At 40.3% G+C, this 16,171-nt stretch overlaps 1 protein-coding gene across 2 annotated transcripts in view; it reads right to left on the bottom strand.

Annotated features, from left to right (window-relative positions):
* The window catches only part of Ces5a (carboxylesterase 5A), a 257,321-nt gene that overhangs the window by 79,708 nt on the left and 161,442 nt on the right, over window positions 1–16,171 (bottom strand). Inside the window, exon 1 of one of the 2 annotated variants that reach the window (XM_090357627.1) lies at window positions 3,504–3,580. The exons of the other annotated variant lie outside the window; for it this stretch is intronic. The gene's annotated coding sequence lies outside the window, so the exon portion shown is untranslated. Of the gene's footprint in view, window positions 1–3,503; window positions 3,581–16,171 lie in introns of those variants that run through there. 2 annotated transcript variants of the gene reach the window in all.

Raw genomic sequence — 16,171 nt, 5'->3', positions numbered from 1 at the left:
TCTAAGTCAGGGTAGGGTTAGAGTTCAACTTCAGAGCCTGCCTCTCTCTTCCATGTTCCAACTCTGAAATCTCATGGAATCAGCTATCCATACAGCTGACCCAGAGACACATGGACCTGACCCAAAGAGTTTAAAAAGTCTCCAAAGCTGGATTTTTCTTATCCAGCGAGTTTGAGGTTCAGGTCTTAGCTGAAGCATAGAGACCTGAGCAGAATCCAGGCCTGGCTTTGGGCCTAAAGCAAAGCCTTAGTAACCCTATTCTCCTTGATTCAGAGATCCAGTCCCTCTTGCCCATCATGTACATGCACAGATGATAAAGAAAAGTCAAATGTGTTTACCACTTTCTGCACTGCTGCCAGCTGCCTGCATTCCCGGGAGACACTGAAGCTTAGCTTACAAGCTGGTGATATCTCTTCTCACCACCAACAGGCAGTTACAGCAGCCCTGGGAACCTGACTCACAGCTGAAGAAGACCATAGAGGCCATTGCTTCTAGGAATTCCCAAGCTTTGTGTGTGTGTGTGTGTGTGTGTGTGTGTGTGTGTGTGTGTGTGTGTGTGTGTACTGCCCCCAAAGCTGATTAAGGCCATTTACCCCCTATCCCACCATACACTGAAAAATGTGAACTCCGTAGTTCTGAGTGGGTTGAGCATCTGACTCTTACAGAGCAACATGGTTATACTGATGCTTCCATAAATTTGAGAGCTAGTCATTCATCTCTTGGGTTCTCAACACTAGTTGTATGAGATTCAGAGCATCCCATAATCTGTGATGTGTTGCACACAGAAAAATTCATTATTTCAAGTTTCTATATAGAAATGATATAACCAAATCACCTGGTATGGTTCCAATCCAAGCAGAATCACTTCCTAGACACTGGAAAAATACTTAAACGTTCTGGCCTTGACTCTCTCTCGTAGGTTACAATAGCAAGTGCCATAAAGGGTTGATCTGAAGATTTCACCAGACAGTACATCTAAAATGCTCATTCCTCCCTCAAGCTCATGGTAAACAACCCCACAAATATTATTATTGTTATTGCTGTTGTTATTATTGGTGCTGCTGGTCTTCTCTCCAGTCATCACATCATGTGTCTCCTATAATGGAGGGGCCTTGTATTGAACACTCCACTTTGGGAAACAGACATGCACTTGTTGAAGAAATGTCTGAAAAGTATGGTCATGAACAGGAGCATGTCAGCTGAATTCTCAGATCCCCTAGCACATGGCTGAGTCTTCAGGGCTATGAGTTATGATGCCCTTCCAAGAGAAGAACAGCCCTTTGGTGTCCCATGGTTCCTGTCTAGGCCTCTCTCGGGGCTCTCCTAATATTCTGTTGCAATTATGGTCTTGGCCAGGTCCAAGTCTTTCTTTCATTTATAGGTCCCATTTTGTTTTATTTTGTTTTTTGCCAGTCCTGAGCTTGGGCTCAGGGCCTGAGCTCTGTCCTTGGACTTCTTTCTCAAGGCTAGAACTCTACCACTTGAGCCTCAGAACCACTTCTGGCTTTTTTCTATGTATGTGGTACCAAGGAATTGAACCTGGGTCTTCGCACATGCTAGGCAAGTACTCTACCACTAGGCCAAACTCCTGGCCCTATTTTATTTTATTTTCCAGCCCCGGGTCTTGAACTCAGGGCCTGAGCACTGTCTTGGGACTTTCTCAAGGCTAGAGCTCTACCACTTGAGCCACAACGTCACTTCTGGCTTTTTCTATGCAGGAGGAATAGATCCTGGGTCTTCATGCATGCTAGGCAAGCCCTCTACCACTAGGCCAAACTCCTGGCCCAGTATGTCCCTTTTTAAATCCTGGAAAACAGTAGGTTGTTAATAATGTTCACTGGACAAATGAGTGAATGAACCAATAATTCATGCCGTACATGTTTTGTTGAAATTAGTAATGATAGGTATTTTATTACTCTTTCTTGGGTTAAACTGCAATATTGCTGCTGAGAAAACACACAGGAGACCCAGTAACGAAGAGCAAGGATCTACTCAGCTCAGGACAGCGAGGCTTCCCCGGGATGGGAGCTCTTTGGGTAGAGAAGGCAGAATGCAGGATAGAGTTGTATGTCTCTAAAATTCTCCAACTCCATGTCTGAACCACGCAACTTTCTCCAGCACCCTTGGAGGCAGGGTATGGAAACACTGGATGGAGTTCATAAAGGCAGAAAGAAGAAGGCTTAAAGCTGATTCTTTTCAGACTGATTTCCTGAATTAGGAGCCTCCAGGCCCCAGAATATCTGATTAGAGCTGAAGAGGCAGAGTGAATGCTGCCCTTTGACTTCACCAGTTCTTTGCTGACACATGAAATCTTGGATTTCCACTAAACTGAAATTAAATAATTCAGCATATTGGCCCTCTGTCCCAGCTGTGGTGGAGAACTTCAACCAACTTATTTTCCTAAAATGAGCAATATAAGCTCCCTCAGGGCTATTTCAGATGATGTCTCAGTACCACAGATGAGGAATGTAACCAATGGCAGCCACACACAGCCTGGAGTGTTGGTGGGTTGGAATGTTTCACTATGGGGGTGATTTGAAAGCATGCAATGCTACAAGTCAACAGGAATTTGCGACTTTGGGATGGACAGGTCACCTGGTTTAATAAAAGTTACCTGTGGTCTATCTCCTTGTCTTCTTGAGAAGAACAGAAGGTCATAAGGCTTAAAATAGATCCATAAAAGCTAAAGGACAGCAGGTAATTGAAATATGCTAACCTTGGTTAGCCTCTTGATCTATGCACTGAGAAGGAGACAGTATCAAAATAAATGGACTAAGTAAATATTTAGATGAAAGTAGACATCTCCCTTGAAAGGCAGAGACCCTTCACATTAGCTTTTCCTCTATCCAGGCTCCTTATAACAGACATGTATTCCCAGCCTCTGATATATACGTGTTCCTTTATTCATAATAAATGCTCAGTTCTTGTTTCAAAATTGTCCAGAATAGTGCAGGAGTTACCACAAAATCTTTACCGTCAGACCATTTATGATTTTCTTTTTACTGAAGTACAGTAGATTCAAGGGAGCTTTCAAATAGTGTAATTCCTTAGAAAGCCAAAATCAAATTTTAGCTAAATAAAACACCAGGAAGAAGGTACTTGAAAGGGGTGGGGTGGAGTTAAGGGGAAAGGCAAAGGTAAATGAAGAGAAGGAGAAAATGTAGACAAGAACCCAATGTTTAGCCTACAAAATTAAGAAGAGTAAGGGAAGGAGTAGGTAGGGAGTATTGATCAAGATGTATTGTGTTTATTTATTTATATACTGTTTTGTTATGACTATTCTTTTGTGCTCCTAAAGATAATTTAAAAACATGCAACCAAAAATATGTAACTGAGAAATGGAGAAAGTTTGCCAATCACATACTAAACCTTTAAAATATGAGAAGAGCTGAAAGAAAAAGAACAAAACATAATTCTGTTGATATAAAACTGGTTAGCAAACAGTTTTCAGCTCAAGAAACTAACAAATTACCATATACTGGGTGACTTAAACCGTAACTTACATGCTTACAGTTCTAGAGTCTGGGAGGCCCAATATCAAGTTACCAGCAGACCTAGAGTCTGGTGACGACTAACTTCCTGATGTGCTGATGGGCATCTTGTTATATTCTTACATGGTAGAGAGCAGAGAGACAAATCAGACTCTACTAAAGGCACTAATCCCATCATGAGGGCTTCATCCTCATGACTTTAGCTAAACACAATTACCTCCAAAGGCCCCATCTCCAAATATTATGGCACTGGAGATTAGAGTATCAACAGTTGAAACTGAGACTACTCATTCCAACCACATGGATTGATCCTGAGTTGAAATGCAAAGCCTTGAAAAGGTATGCTTTCTCACTCCTGAAGATGTCCACAGATAGACATCTATTTCTCAAAGGTGTATTGAGATGATTTGAAAATTAGGAGAGGGAATGGATGGTGATGCTTAAGCTCTGCTATCTCTGAATATATGGCTCAGATGCCTTTGGGGGTAGAGGGTATCAAGATCACTCTAGTCTAGGGCCTCTGATGCCTTTTGAATCTTATATTGCATTCTTCCTTGCTCTTCTAGTCCTATGGGAAGCATTCTTAGCCCCATAAAGCTGAAGGATACTCAAGGTCACTCTTGTCTGCTTTCAGTAGGTCCAACTAGAAATACAGAGGCTGGAGATTCAAATCTTTGTTATGTCCAGATGATGACCACATCTCGAAGCTTTGATATTAGTTACTCTTTGAACATGAAAGTGACATTGCCATTGCAAAAGATCTCTGTGGCCTTTTCTCTATTAGACCACCTGACTTATTTGCTCTTTGAAGCCATAACAACCTGGTTTTCCACCGCGAAAGTCCTTCTCCTGGTCTATCTCAAAGGGTTCTATTAACCATCTCAGCTATAATACTTTCATTTTGGTACCAACATGGCCATGATCCTGGATGAGACATTGTTTTGAGCATAGACATGGATCCTGCTCTAAAAACTCGTCCCCTTCTTAAAGATATGTTGAAGTAAATAAATAAGATAGAGCAAATTTTAGCAAAGCCACAGATATTGACAAGGAGCCCAAATAGGAGAATAGCTTGGAATAGAGAATAAAATTTATTGTCACCTCAGAAGATGTAAAAGTTAGGACTTACTATAAGAATGTTTACAACAAACAATTTCAAAATCTTGCTGGCTACTCATAGGTTAGTTGTAGCATGTCTAGTCTCCATAAGACTTAGTCTTGTTGGACTCCTGATTAGAATGTTTTGGATCTATCCTGTGTATCTTGCTATGGATGGCAGTATGATACTCATACAATGTAGAATAGAAGCTCCAAGAGAGTTGTCAGAAACTTAGCATGTTTCTTTCTTTTTTTTTTTTTGCCAGTCCTGGGGCCTGAATTTAGGACCTGGGCATTGTCCTTGGACACATTTTGCTGAAGGATAGTGCTCTGTTACTTGAGCCACAGTGCCACTTCCAGCTTTTTCTGTATATGTGGCACCAGGAAATTGAACCCAGGGCTTTGTGCATGCTAGGTGAGCATGCTACCACTAAGCCACGCTCCAGGCCCCTTACCATGCTTCTTAATCCCATTGGCAAAACCAACCATATGACTATGGCCAAAAAATCAGTGGTGGAGCAAAGTAGAGAAAATGATGTCCAGGAGATAGAGGAAAGGAAAAATTATGAACAGATAATTCAATCAAACCCAGCAAGTAATCTAATGTCCCTTCACTATACAAATTATAGTTAAACTCTACAATAAAGTCAAGATCCCTTGCTTACCTGACTTTGAAAATCAAGGAATGATAAATGAATTTTAGTCTGATGATAGAGAACAGCAGTTAGTGAAGACAGTTGTTCTCAATTCTGTTGGAAATATGCATGCCTGGAGATCTAGTAGTTTAAGGGAACTAGGGCTGAATCCTGAAAGAAAGAGCAAGGTGGGAAGCTCACATGAGCACATTTCCTCCCATCTTCTTAAAAGGATTCCGATTAGTTAACCCTGCTTAGATTTTACTTCACTAAGATTGCATATTTGTGTATCTTTTACCCTCAGTAAGCATGTGATAGGTTATTTCTAAAAAGGTAGGGTAATGGTAAACTAAAATTAATTAAATACTGTTCTTTCATATGCTTAATCCTTAGCTATTTGCAGAGTTATTTGCTCATATTATCTCTTAACAGCCAGCCTGCAGGGTAAGAACAGAGAGAAGATAATCCTCACTTTGAGAGAGCTGAAATGAACACTCAGATATGATACAATTTCTCCAAGCTCAGATAGACACTGAAGGTCTGGAGCTGGCGTTTAGATGTTGTAACTTCTTTCTCGGTGCCCCTTATCCTGCCCTGGGAGTGAACCCAGAGTATAAAGGAGCAGAAAGATGTTGATTCTCTCCAGCTCAATCCAGAAGGTTAAGTGAAAGGCGGGAGTTAAGTGCTATGGTTAACTGCTGGAAGGAAGGAGAAGCATTTGATACTGCCACACAAAATGAGATCACCAAGTCCCTTACAACAACCTTTACTCATCCAGCCTCTAGATACACAGACAAATGCCTGAAGGAGCGCCTCTGATTGACTTTCCAATTCTCATGTGCTTCTCCTCTACCTCCTCAGAGGACTCTTCATGCAGGCTTGGAGAGTCCGCTCAAAACTTTCCAATACCTCCCCATTTTAACTAGTTTAAAATCACTGTCATGGTCCTGTGACAAGTCCTTCTAGTTTGTTCCAATGCTTACTCTTCTGCTCTTGTCTCCTACCACTTCTGTCCTAATTTGTTCCCCTACAGACACACCCAACTCAGCTGTGCACTTAGCAGTGAGCATAGCTATCATGTCTTCTCAAGCTGTTTGTACTTTCAGTTTCCTCTGCTAAAATGCCATCTCCTCAGTCAGATGGCAGGTCTTCTCTCTCACTTTATTCTGTTCTCAGCCCCATTGTGCCCTCTCCAAAGGTGTCAGAAAAACACCTTTTCCTTCTCTCTTTGCTTTCACTGCCCTTTGTTTTTCTTCAGAGTAATGGCAACTTAGTGACAATAAATTGCCTCTGCAGATGTTTGTTTGCTTATTATATGTCTCTCCTTTGGAATGAAATCTCCATGAGGACAAAGATTTTCCTTATTGTCATATCTAGCAGTACCTTAAAGCATGACCGGTATATAGAAAACATTTACCCTTCAATAAATATGTGTTGGATTAAGTAATCAAATAATTAATTGAATGAATAAATCGGTCTCCCTCTCACCAAAATCCACCTTTGTTTGCAGCCTTACCTATGGTAGATGTCAAACTTTCTCGGAACTGTGTAGGGGCTCCATATAACTGAGCCCCAAGATACCATCTACCATGCTTAGTCCCCTCTCTCCCACCCCTTCCTCCCCTGTGACTCTCCTAGCAGCCCTGTATAATCAGCATTCTGGGTCAGAGGCTCAAATGACAGCCAGGATGAGGCAATATCTCATCTCTGGAGCAGAGATTTTTGGGACAAGTCAATGGCAACTGGCTTCTGGTTAAGAAGCATGATACTAACTAGAATGATGCTCTGGTATTCTTGAATCCTTTTCCTGCTTGGCTTCAGTCATGCAATGTCTCTAAGAAACCATAGTAATCCAGAGAGTTTTGCTGAGCACTGGATATTCAGCCTTGCTTTGTCCCAACCCTATTCTACTAAGGAAAACGAGTGACCCATTTTGGTAACTACAGGTAGTAAGAAGGCCTCTGTCAGCCTTTGTCCCCTCTTTAGTGAGATTTCCAGATCCTGTGGGGGGGGGTGCATGCATATGAGTGTTGCCAGGGTTCAGATGAAATAGGGTGATCAGATCTGACCAGAACCATTTTGGCCACATGGTGGATGGTAAGGTCTGGCATCTTGTGTGCATGGTGGAGGAAGGTGAATCATAGGCCCTGTTCAGGTGATAGGTGTACCTGGTAGGTTACTAAACCTATCAGTCCAGTACCTGGGACTGGGAGCTTCCTGTAACCCTACCTACTGACCAGTTCATGTCCTGTCTTCTATATCCCGGCTCTTCTCTTGTCACCACGGCATCCCAATCCAGCTCTCCATTGGAGCTGAATTGGTTTGTTGGTATTATTTTTGTTCTTTCTTTCCTCTCTGGCCTTCATGGCATAGTTTCCTACAAGTGTTACATGTATTTGCTAGCTGATGGCCTTTCAGACAGGAGTCTACCATGCAGTCGCCAGCCTTTTAATAAAGACTCCAAGATTTGACCTCTCAAAATGTGGCTTCTCAAGTAGCACTGTGGCTCAAGTGGTAGGGTGGTAGCCTTGTGCTGAAGAGCTCAGGGACAACACCCAGGTCCAGAGTCCAAGTCCCAAGACCAATAAAAAAAAGTAGCTTCTCTGTCTCCTCACCTCACCTCAGACACAGGGTCTTATGTATGCCAGACAACTGTTCTGCCACTGAATTACATCCTCAGCCCCCCACTGTAGACTATTAAGGAGAGAAAAGAAATACATGTTGTAATCTCAGTCTACAGTCACCTGTCAAGGTATATGTCTCATACACATTTTATATATTGTATAGGAACACCAGGCATGTGACCTTCCTTGACTAGCCATCAAAGCTTTTACTTGTCAAAAGTTCCAGCATCCTCATCTACAAAATGGGAATCCATTTCCCCAGGCTGGAGAAATGCTCTGAGACCTGAGTGTGAGGCTCCAATCACTCTCTCTTTTGGAACAGATTAGGTTATCTTTTTGTTCTTTAGATTTCCTCTTTCAGAAAAATGAAAAAGCTAGTTCATTACTGAGGTTTCTGCTAGCTTCAAATATCCTTGAAATGTTATCAGATGACTCAATAAATTTGTTATACTTGAGTAAAATACATATTATAAATCACATCTTAATTAGTATAGTATAACTGATCATATATATTTGTTGCTTTTGGCAAATATATGCTTCAACATTATATGACAATATGTATCTCATATAATAAAAGCAATGATTCCCACTGGTATGCACATCTGATACTGTATCTGATTTGGAAATAAAGAATAGAGGTTGCCAATTCTCTCCTACTTACAGTGTTTTAAACATCAATTGCCTTGTAAAATAGAGCTTGGGATCATTTATACAACCCTTTCTGATCTCTACATGGGTTTAGATGTGAGAACCAGAGGTGCTCAAATTCAAAGGGAACAGTGACAGATTCATCACCACAATTCACCTTACATGGACCAAAAATGGCATAGCTTGCTTCAGTGGCAGATGCTGGCCAGATAAAGAAGAGTTTGCCAGCATCACATCTGCACTTGAATGTGAGCCCCATGAGAGCAGGGACTGGGTCTTTTGCTCACTGCATAGAGTTTCCCAAGTAGCAGGTAATCAATGAATATTCATGGAATTGAAAGAGGGAGAAAGAATGAGCAATATTACATTCCAAAGATTCCATAAAGTCTAATCAGGGCTAAGATGACTTCTTGCTAGAGACAATCCCAAGAGACACTAAGCATTCAAAGGAGACCATTGATCTTTAAAGTCTATATGAATCTTGAGAGTCCGTTCAGATATGCAAGGTTGGACAAAACATGGTCCAACTTTCTCACTTAGGTCCAAAGAGCCAGGAAGGGGTGGGAGGCTGAGCTGTCAGTGAAAGAAATCATGGAAATGGGTGACACACTCACTAAAGGCAGAGTCATAAGAAGACTTTGCCTCTATATTTGTTTCCTAGGACTGCCATCACAAAGTACCTATCACACAAAGCACCTATCATCACAATCTAGGTGACTTAAACAACAGGCATTTACACTCACAGTTCTAGAAGTTTTAAATCCAAAATCAAGATGATCGCTGGACCATGCTCTCTGTTCCACCCACCAAGTCCACCTCTACCTCCACTCCAGAGGTCCCACGCAATCTGACAAACCACCAGAAGCGAGCAGGACAAGGTAGCCAACCCAGTCCATGGCATAGGCATCCACACACAGACCTAGGGACTCCAGGAGTCCCTCCCTCCTTTCCAGTCTGTAGGTTCCCTGGAAACTCCTGGAGTCTCTCACATTGGCTGACTCCCTGACACCTTTTAATCAGGACACCCTCTCCTAATTATTGGGATGTGTCCTCTGCCTTCCCAAAGCTTTGGAGACTCCCTAAAGGCAGCCGTACAGGCTTGTCGTCCTCCCAAAATTTTCCAAAGGAAGCTCTAAAATTGTCTGTTCCCAGAGACACTCCTTGGCTTTCCTGTGGTCTAAACTTAAGACCCTGGGGCTGATTAATTTACAGCCCAAAAGATTGACTCATTTATCTATTTCTGACCTTACGGTCCTTTAGATAATGGCCTGATTTGGAACCTTTGATCTTAATATTCTTACAGCTCTAAACAACTTCCTCTGATGAACCAGCAGGGAGTCCATGCTTTTATTCTCCTATGTTCTAGGCCTAATCTCTATTTTGCATGTCCCCTCTCATAGATACTCCTTTGCTGCCCACCTCCTTCAAACCCCAAAACAACTTCCAAACAGTCTCCACCTTCATCTAGTCTTCTAAACTTTGATCTGGCTAACAAACCCCCTCCTACTCTTTCCCCCATCCTTCTCCTTCTACCTCCACCCCTGGGCCTCCTCAGTCTCCAGAGCCTCCAAACTCCATTTCTCAACCGCCCTATGTCCTGGTCTACTCTCCTCTGTCCCCTCACTTTCCATCACTGCCCATTACTCGCTCCAGATCCGCACATTTGTTCCCTCTTAGTGAGGTAGCAGAATAGACCCAGCCAAGTCCATGTTCCTTTCAACCTAAATGAGATGGATTCTATTGAACAAGATTGGGGTCATTTTTAAGCAACCCTCTCCATTATAAAAACAAACAAACAAACAAAAACCCAGCTGAGTAGGATCACCCAATTATATTGTCTTACCTGGTGAGATACACACCATATTCTGAACTCTACCCTAACACCAGACAAGAAAAGGCATATTTTTAAGTCTGCCAGAGCATGTGTGAACAGGCAAGTGGTCAAGCTTGTTCATGTGGATCTGGTGCTTTGCTTGACCCTGGAGACTAAAGCAGAACTTAATCCTTCACATTCCATCTTTAGATACATAAAAGATTGGACTAGAGGGAACCATCAAAAAGCCAGAAGGGTAACTGTGGCTCAAGTGAAAGAATACTAGTCTTGAGAAGAAAAAAAGAGCTCAGGGACAATGTCTAGGCTCTCAGTTCAAGCCCCAGGACAACCACATGGGATTAGAGTCTACCCTAAGTCAGTATGACCTCATCCTAACTAAATAATTGCATTTATCAAGACCCTGTTTCAAAATAAGATAACATTCTGAGGATCTGAGTGGCATAAAAGTCGGAACTCAGTATTGAACTGAGTGCCATTTTCAGGATTCCAATGATAATCTCTCTATGTGGGAGCATGGATGAATCTTATAGCTTAGGTTCTCCATCTAAAATGCCTTTGAGAACTCCCAGTCCCACCCCTGCAATTAATATGCTGGCATTACAGGTCACATGTGTGAACATGTGCATACACACATACACAAACACATGTGTGCTACAAGTCAGCAATTCAGTGGTTCTCAACAGTTCAGAGGAAAGCATTCTAGCTTGCTCTATCATCCCACAAAACTCCTACTCCTACTGTCTCCTCCCAGCATGAAGATGAAGATATATGGACCCAAGAAAGGAACACAACTGAGGCAGGAGGCCTCTTGATGCCAGATAGCCAGTCATTACAAGGGCTTCCTTGTCCCTGGCCACTCCTACCGAGGGACGCAACTTTATTTCTATCACCATGTTTACCTCACAGCAAACCTCAGAAAATATTCCCCAGATACTGTGTATGTGCATATGTACATGCATGTGCACAGGCGTGTGCAGTATTATTCCCAGGTATGCTTAGGCCTAAGATGGTAAAGGTGAAAATGGAGGAAGTAGGTAGAATCAGAACCCAGAGGAAGTCTCCTTCTTTCTTCCTTCCCTGTCTCCTTGAGCCTGCTGGAATGCTGCTCAGCTGATTCCATGTGATTAATCTGAATTGCCTCTACACTGAGAGATGAACAGACCTTTAAAAGGCAGCTAATGTAAGATAATGGTTCCAGCAAAATGCAGCCTAGGAAACGGCCCATAAAAGAAAGTGGGGTTAATGGTTGTGCTGCTGAAAATCTAGGAAGCAGTTCCCAGGCCCTACAGATTTTAACTAAGGAAACCTCCACACACCTCTTTCAACAACCCTGGAAGGCAAACTGATAGGAATCTCTTTCCCCACCTTAGAGCTGGGAACACAGATCCTCAGAGACCATGATATGAACAGGAAATGACTCCTGCAATGGCATTCAAAGAACAAAGCCCTTACATTTGCCAATAAATAAAGGAGGCTCAGCAAAGGGGATGTTAGAGTAAAGTCATATAGCTGTGACTGTCAAGTCAGAATTCAAACACAAGAGTTGATAGCTTCTTGACATGGAATTATATGATGATATGGTTTTGTGGCTCTCTCAGTTTCCATTATTAGTGGTGTTGGATACTTGAAACAAGATCTTCATACTTTTGAAAGTACTACTTCCTGCTTCTCTCTAGGTATATTCCTTGGGTTTCCCATGAAGCTATCACTCTGTCATCAACTCAGTCTCCCTCTCCTTCATCCTCCAGGCTCTAGGACTTGACTGGTCTATATAGGAAGGATGGGAGAACCCAGGACTAAATACTTATTGGAAAGACAAGTCCTTTATTACAGGTTCATAAACTGGGCCAGGGCATTTATTATTCTGCATCAACTCTGAAGCTGAATTGCAAGAAAAAGTGGGGCACTTTAGAACTTGCTTTTCTCAGTGCCAACAAAATGCCATTATTTTAACTTCATTTATGTGCTACAAATGAGAAGGAGGTAAATGTCATGTTCCAGCCAGAGTCTATTAGTGGCTATCGGCTGTGACATGGGGTGACTGTGCAGCCATGTTAGGGAAGGGGAGGGAAGGGAAGGGGAGGGAGAGTTGCAACCCACATTATAAATGTATATTCCAAACTCCTGGCAGGCATTCCGAATTGTATAGCAAGATAAAAATGCATACAGAAAATTAAACACCTACAGCCAGTTACCTAGACTTTTTTTTTGTTGGTTGTGGGACTTGAACTCAGGAACAGAATGCTATCCCTGAGCTCTTTTGCTCAAGGCTAGTGTCCACCACTTTAAGCAAAAGCTCTACTTCTGGTTTCTGATAACTGGAGATAAAGAGTCACAGAATTTCCTGTCTATGCTGGCTTTGAACCATCAGATCTCAGCCTCCTGAGTAGCTAGGAATACAGGCATGAGCCTCCAGTGTCTAACTTAGACTTACTTTTTTCCAAAATGAAAACTAATTTTAGTTGAGAAACCTTGGTATATTACTCAAATACTTTATGGCTTAATCTTCTCTTCTATGAAGCTGAAATCATGTCTGATGTGCCTATTATCTAGCATTTTTTTGTATAGGGATTAAAATATTAATATAAGCAGGGCCAGGCAGATTCATGACTGTAATACTAGCTAATCATGAGTCTGAGATTTGAGGACCATAGTTCAAAGCCAGTTCTGAAAGGAAAGTTTATGAGACTTTTACATCTAGTTAACCAAAAATTTCTGGAAGTGGAGCTGTGTCTCAAGTGGTAGAGCAACAGCCTTGAACAGAAAAAAAACAAAAAAACAAACAACAAGAAAAAAAACCCTTAAGGGATAGCATCCAGGCCCTAAGTTCAAGCCCCAGTAATTGGCCAAGAAAAAAAGAAAAAGAATAAGAACTGTAATCATTCCACAGATGTTGTTAGTTGTTGAGTATGCACCAGAGACACATGGAATCATTATGCAGCTAAGTAATTTAGGTTCATGTTGGAAGCATGTAATTCAACATACAACATACTTAGCTTTCACATTCTCAGTCTTGCCACTATGAGATGTGATGCAAAAGAGGAAGACATGCTTAAGTTTGTTTGTTTGAATAATTTTTCATCAAACTATATAACACAAATATTAGCATTATATTATATTAATTATATTGTCACCGTCTCAAAAGCTTTCATTTCTCCCTCTCACAAAAAAATGCAAGACTAAAAAAACAACAAAAAGTCTGGAGATAGGGCTGAAGGAGGTAAAGTGCCTGCCTAACAAACATGAGTTTAAAAACCAAACATAACTATATAAACATAAAAATATATGATGGGATATATACTCTATAGACATAATGTTACATTATATAGATTGATATGTATCTATGACATACAAACCCTCAGCTGAATTTTAATTATGTTCTAAAATCTATGTGCCAATGATTGTATATAGAGAATCCCTTCTTGAATATGATGTAAAAAATCAATGTTAATAAAATCTTAAAAAACAAACAAACAAACAAAACAAACCAAAACCAAAGGCAAAGATAAAGAGAGTGATAAATAAGCTCATGTAATTAAAAACAAAGCTCTATTTATCTTAGAATCATATTAAACATATCAGAAGAACTGGGAATTTACTGTAATGACTTTTCCTATACAAATCATTGCAAGTTATTCCATTTCTTCAAGTCTTCTTTTGTATCTTTCAGGACTTAAAAATTTATTTTCATATAGATAGCATGTAATTTTTTTATTTTATTTTTTATTGTCAGGGTAATGCATAGAGGGGTTACAGTTACATTTGCCAGGTAGTAGATGCATTACTTCTCACACATTGATATTAGATAGCATATAATTTTTAAAAATTTATTCATGATATTGAATCTTTCTGTATTTGTGGCTATTATAGCTGTGTTTTCTCCTATGAGATTTTTCTAACTGGCTGTAATTGCATATGAAAATGTAATAATTTCTCTATGTGTTATTTTTTGGATATACCATCATATTATCTTATTTATCTTATTATTTTATTGTTTATAGTAGTTTCAGTTCATTCACTTAGGTTTTCCAGATATATAGTCATGTCTTTTTAAAATACACTGATGTTGCTTTTTTTTAAATTTCCTTTTTTTTATTTTAGAGGTGATGTACAGAGGGGTTCCATTTACATGAGTCGGGGGATAAGTGGATTTCCTTTCATACAGTGTCTTCAATTAGCATATCAGAATTTCTCAAGTAAAGATGGCTTTAGCTTTTCTATTCAGGGAGGTGGACTTTACCACAGTGAGAAATTAGCCATCTATTTCCATTTTATTAGCTGCTTTAATCAAAGCTAGAGATACTTACTCTTTTAAAACTTTACTGAGATGTCCCTTGACAACGTCCTAGCTGATGCTTTTTTTGGAAGGTAGCATTTTGATCATTTGCTCCAATTCTTATATAGAAATCAGTTTATTTATGTAATTCACCTTTTCTAAGGAGGTGATAGTATTTTAATAATAATTAGTTGTATTTTCCACACAATTTTCCATTGAACTCCTATTTTGTTATTACTATTTCTGTTGCTCTTGAATGTATTGCTATATACTTTACCAAACTTTGTAAATACAAAGCCTAATTTCAATTTTATTTTAAGCTTTATTGTGTGTGTGGTGTGTGTGTGTGCCAGTCCTGCAGTTTGAACTCAGGTATAGACACTATCTTTGAGCTTTTCTGCTCAAAGCTCACTTGAGCCATAGCTCCAATTCCAGCTCTTTTGGTAGTTAATTGGAGATAAGAGTCTCATCGGCTTCCCTGCCCAAGCTGGGTTCATAGTGTGAGTCTCAGATCTCAGACTCCTGTGCAGCTAAGATTACAGGCACAAGCCACCAGCAGCCATTTTAACCTTTAAATTCTTTTTAAAAAATAATTTGCTTTCGGGATTGGAGTTTGGCCTAGTGATAGAGTTCTTGCCTAGTATACACAAAGACCCGGGTTCAATTCCTCATTACCACATACATAGAAAAAAGCCAGAAATGGTGTTGTCACTCAAGTGGTAGAGCTGTAGCCTTGAGAAAGCCCAAGGACAGTGCTCAGGCCCTGGGTTCAAGGACCCGGACTGGCAAAAAAATTATTTACTTTCTAATTTTTTTACTCAAACTAAATAAATAAACAGATGAATAGATTGTGTCCTCTCAGTCAGTTAAATATAAAGAGAAGTGAATCAAATTCCTCTTCACCAGTATATATCTGCCTGTTTCCTAGGTCTCTTGTAACTTCTGTTGTATAAATGGTGCCATACTACTTGGTCTACAGATAACGATTAATGCTGAATTATATTAATAAATCCACCCTCCTTTCTTCATTTCATGTTCTTTGTTCTAATTCTATGATATATGAGATGAAGATATCCAGCTTGTTTCCCTTGTGTATTTTCTTGACATATATTTAATTTTCAGACTTCCTGGCTCTCTTTGGATATATTTGCCACATATAACATAGAGTTGGATTTGTTTTGTGATCCATTCTAAAAATCTCATTTTATCTTAATGAAGATGTGTATAAACAAGTCATTGATTTGTCATATAAACTATACTGTGTTACTGTTGAATAGTTCTTTTTAATTTTTCACGATATCGCTGTGAACAAGTAATTGCTGTGTTCCTACTATTTACATATTGAAATACACACACACACACACACACACACACACACACACTCACTTGGGTAATATCCAGAGGGTGAGCCCTTGAGAGGTAATAAGGAATGAGCTGTTATGAGTATGATTAGTGTCCTTATACTAGAGACCTTAGAGAATTTCCTTGCTCTTGCTTCCATATGAGGATGCATTGTCACCAAAAGAGATTTCTTTGTCTTAGCTTTATCTTGGAAAGAAAAAGAA

The sequence above is a fragment of the Megascapheus bottae genome, chromosome 24, assembly GCF_031878675.1.
Source record: "Megascapheus bottae isolate mThoBot1 chromosome 24, mThoBot2.hap1, whole genome shotgun sequence".
In the NCBI taxonomy this organism is placed as follows: domain Eukaryota; kingdom Metazoa; phylum Chordata; class Mammalia; order Rodentia; family Geomyidae; genus Megascapheus; species Megascapheus bottae.
Note: the sequence above shows the minus strand (reverse complement) of the source record. Positions and strands in the feature narration are given on the sequence as shown.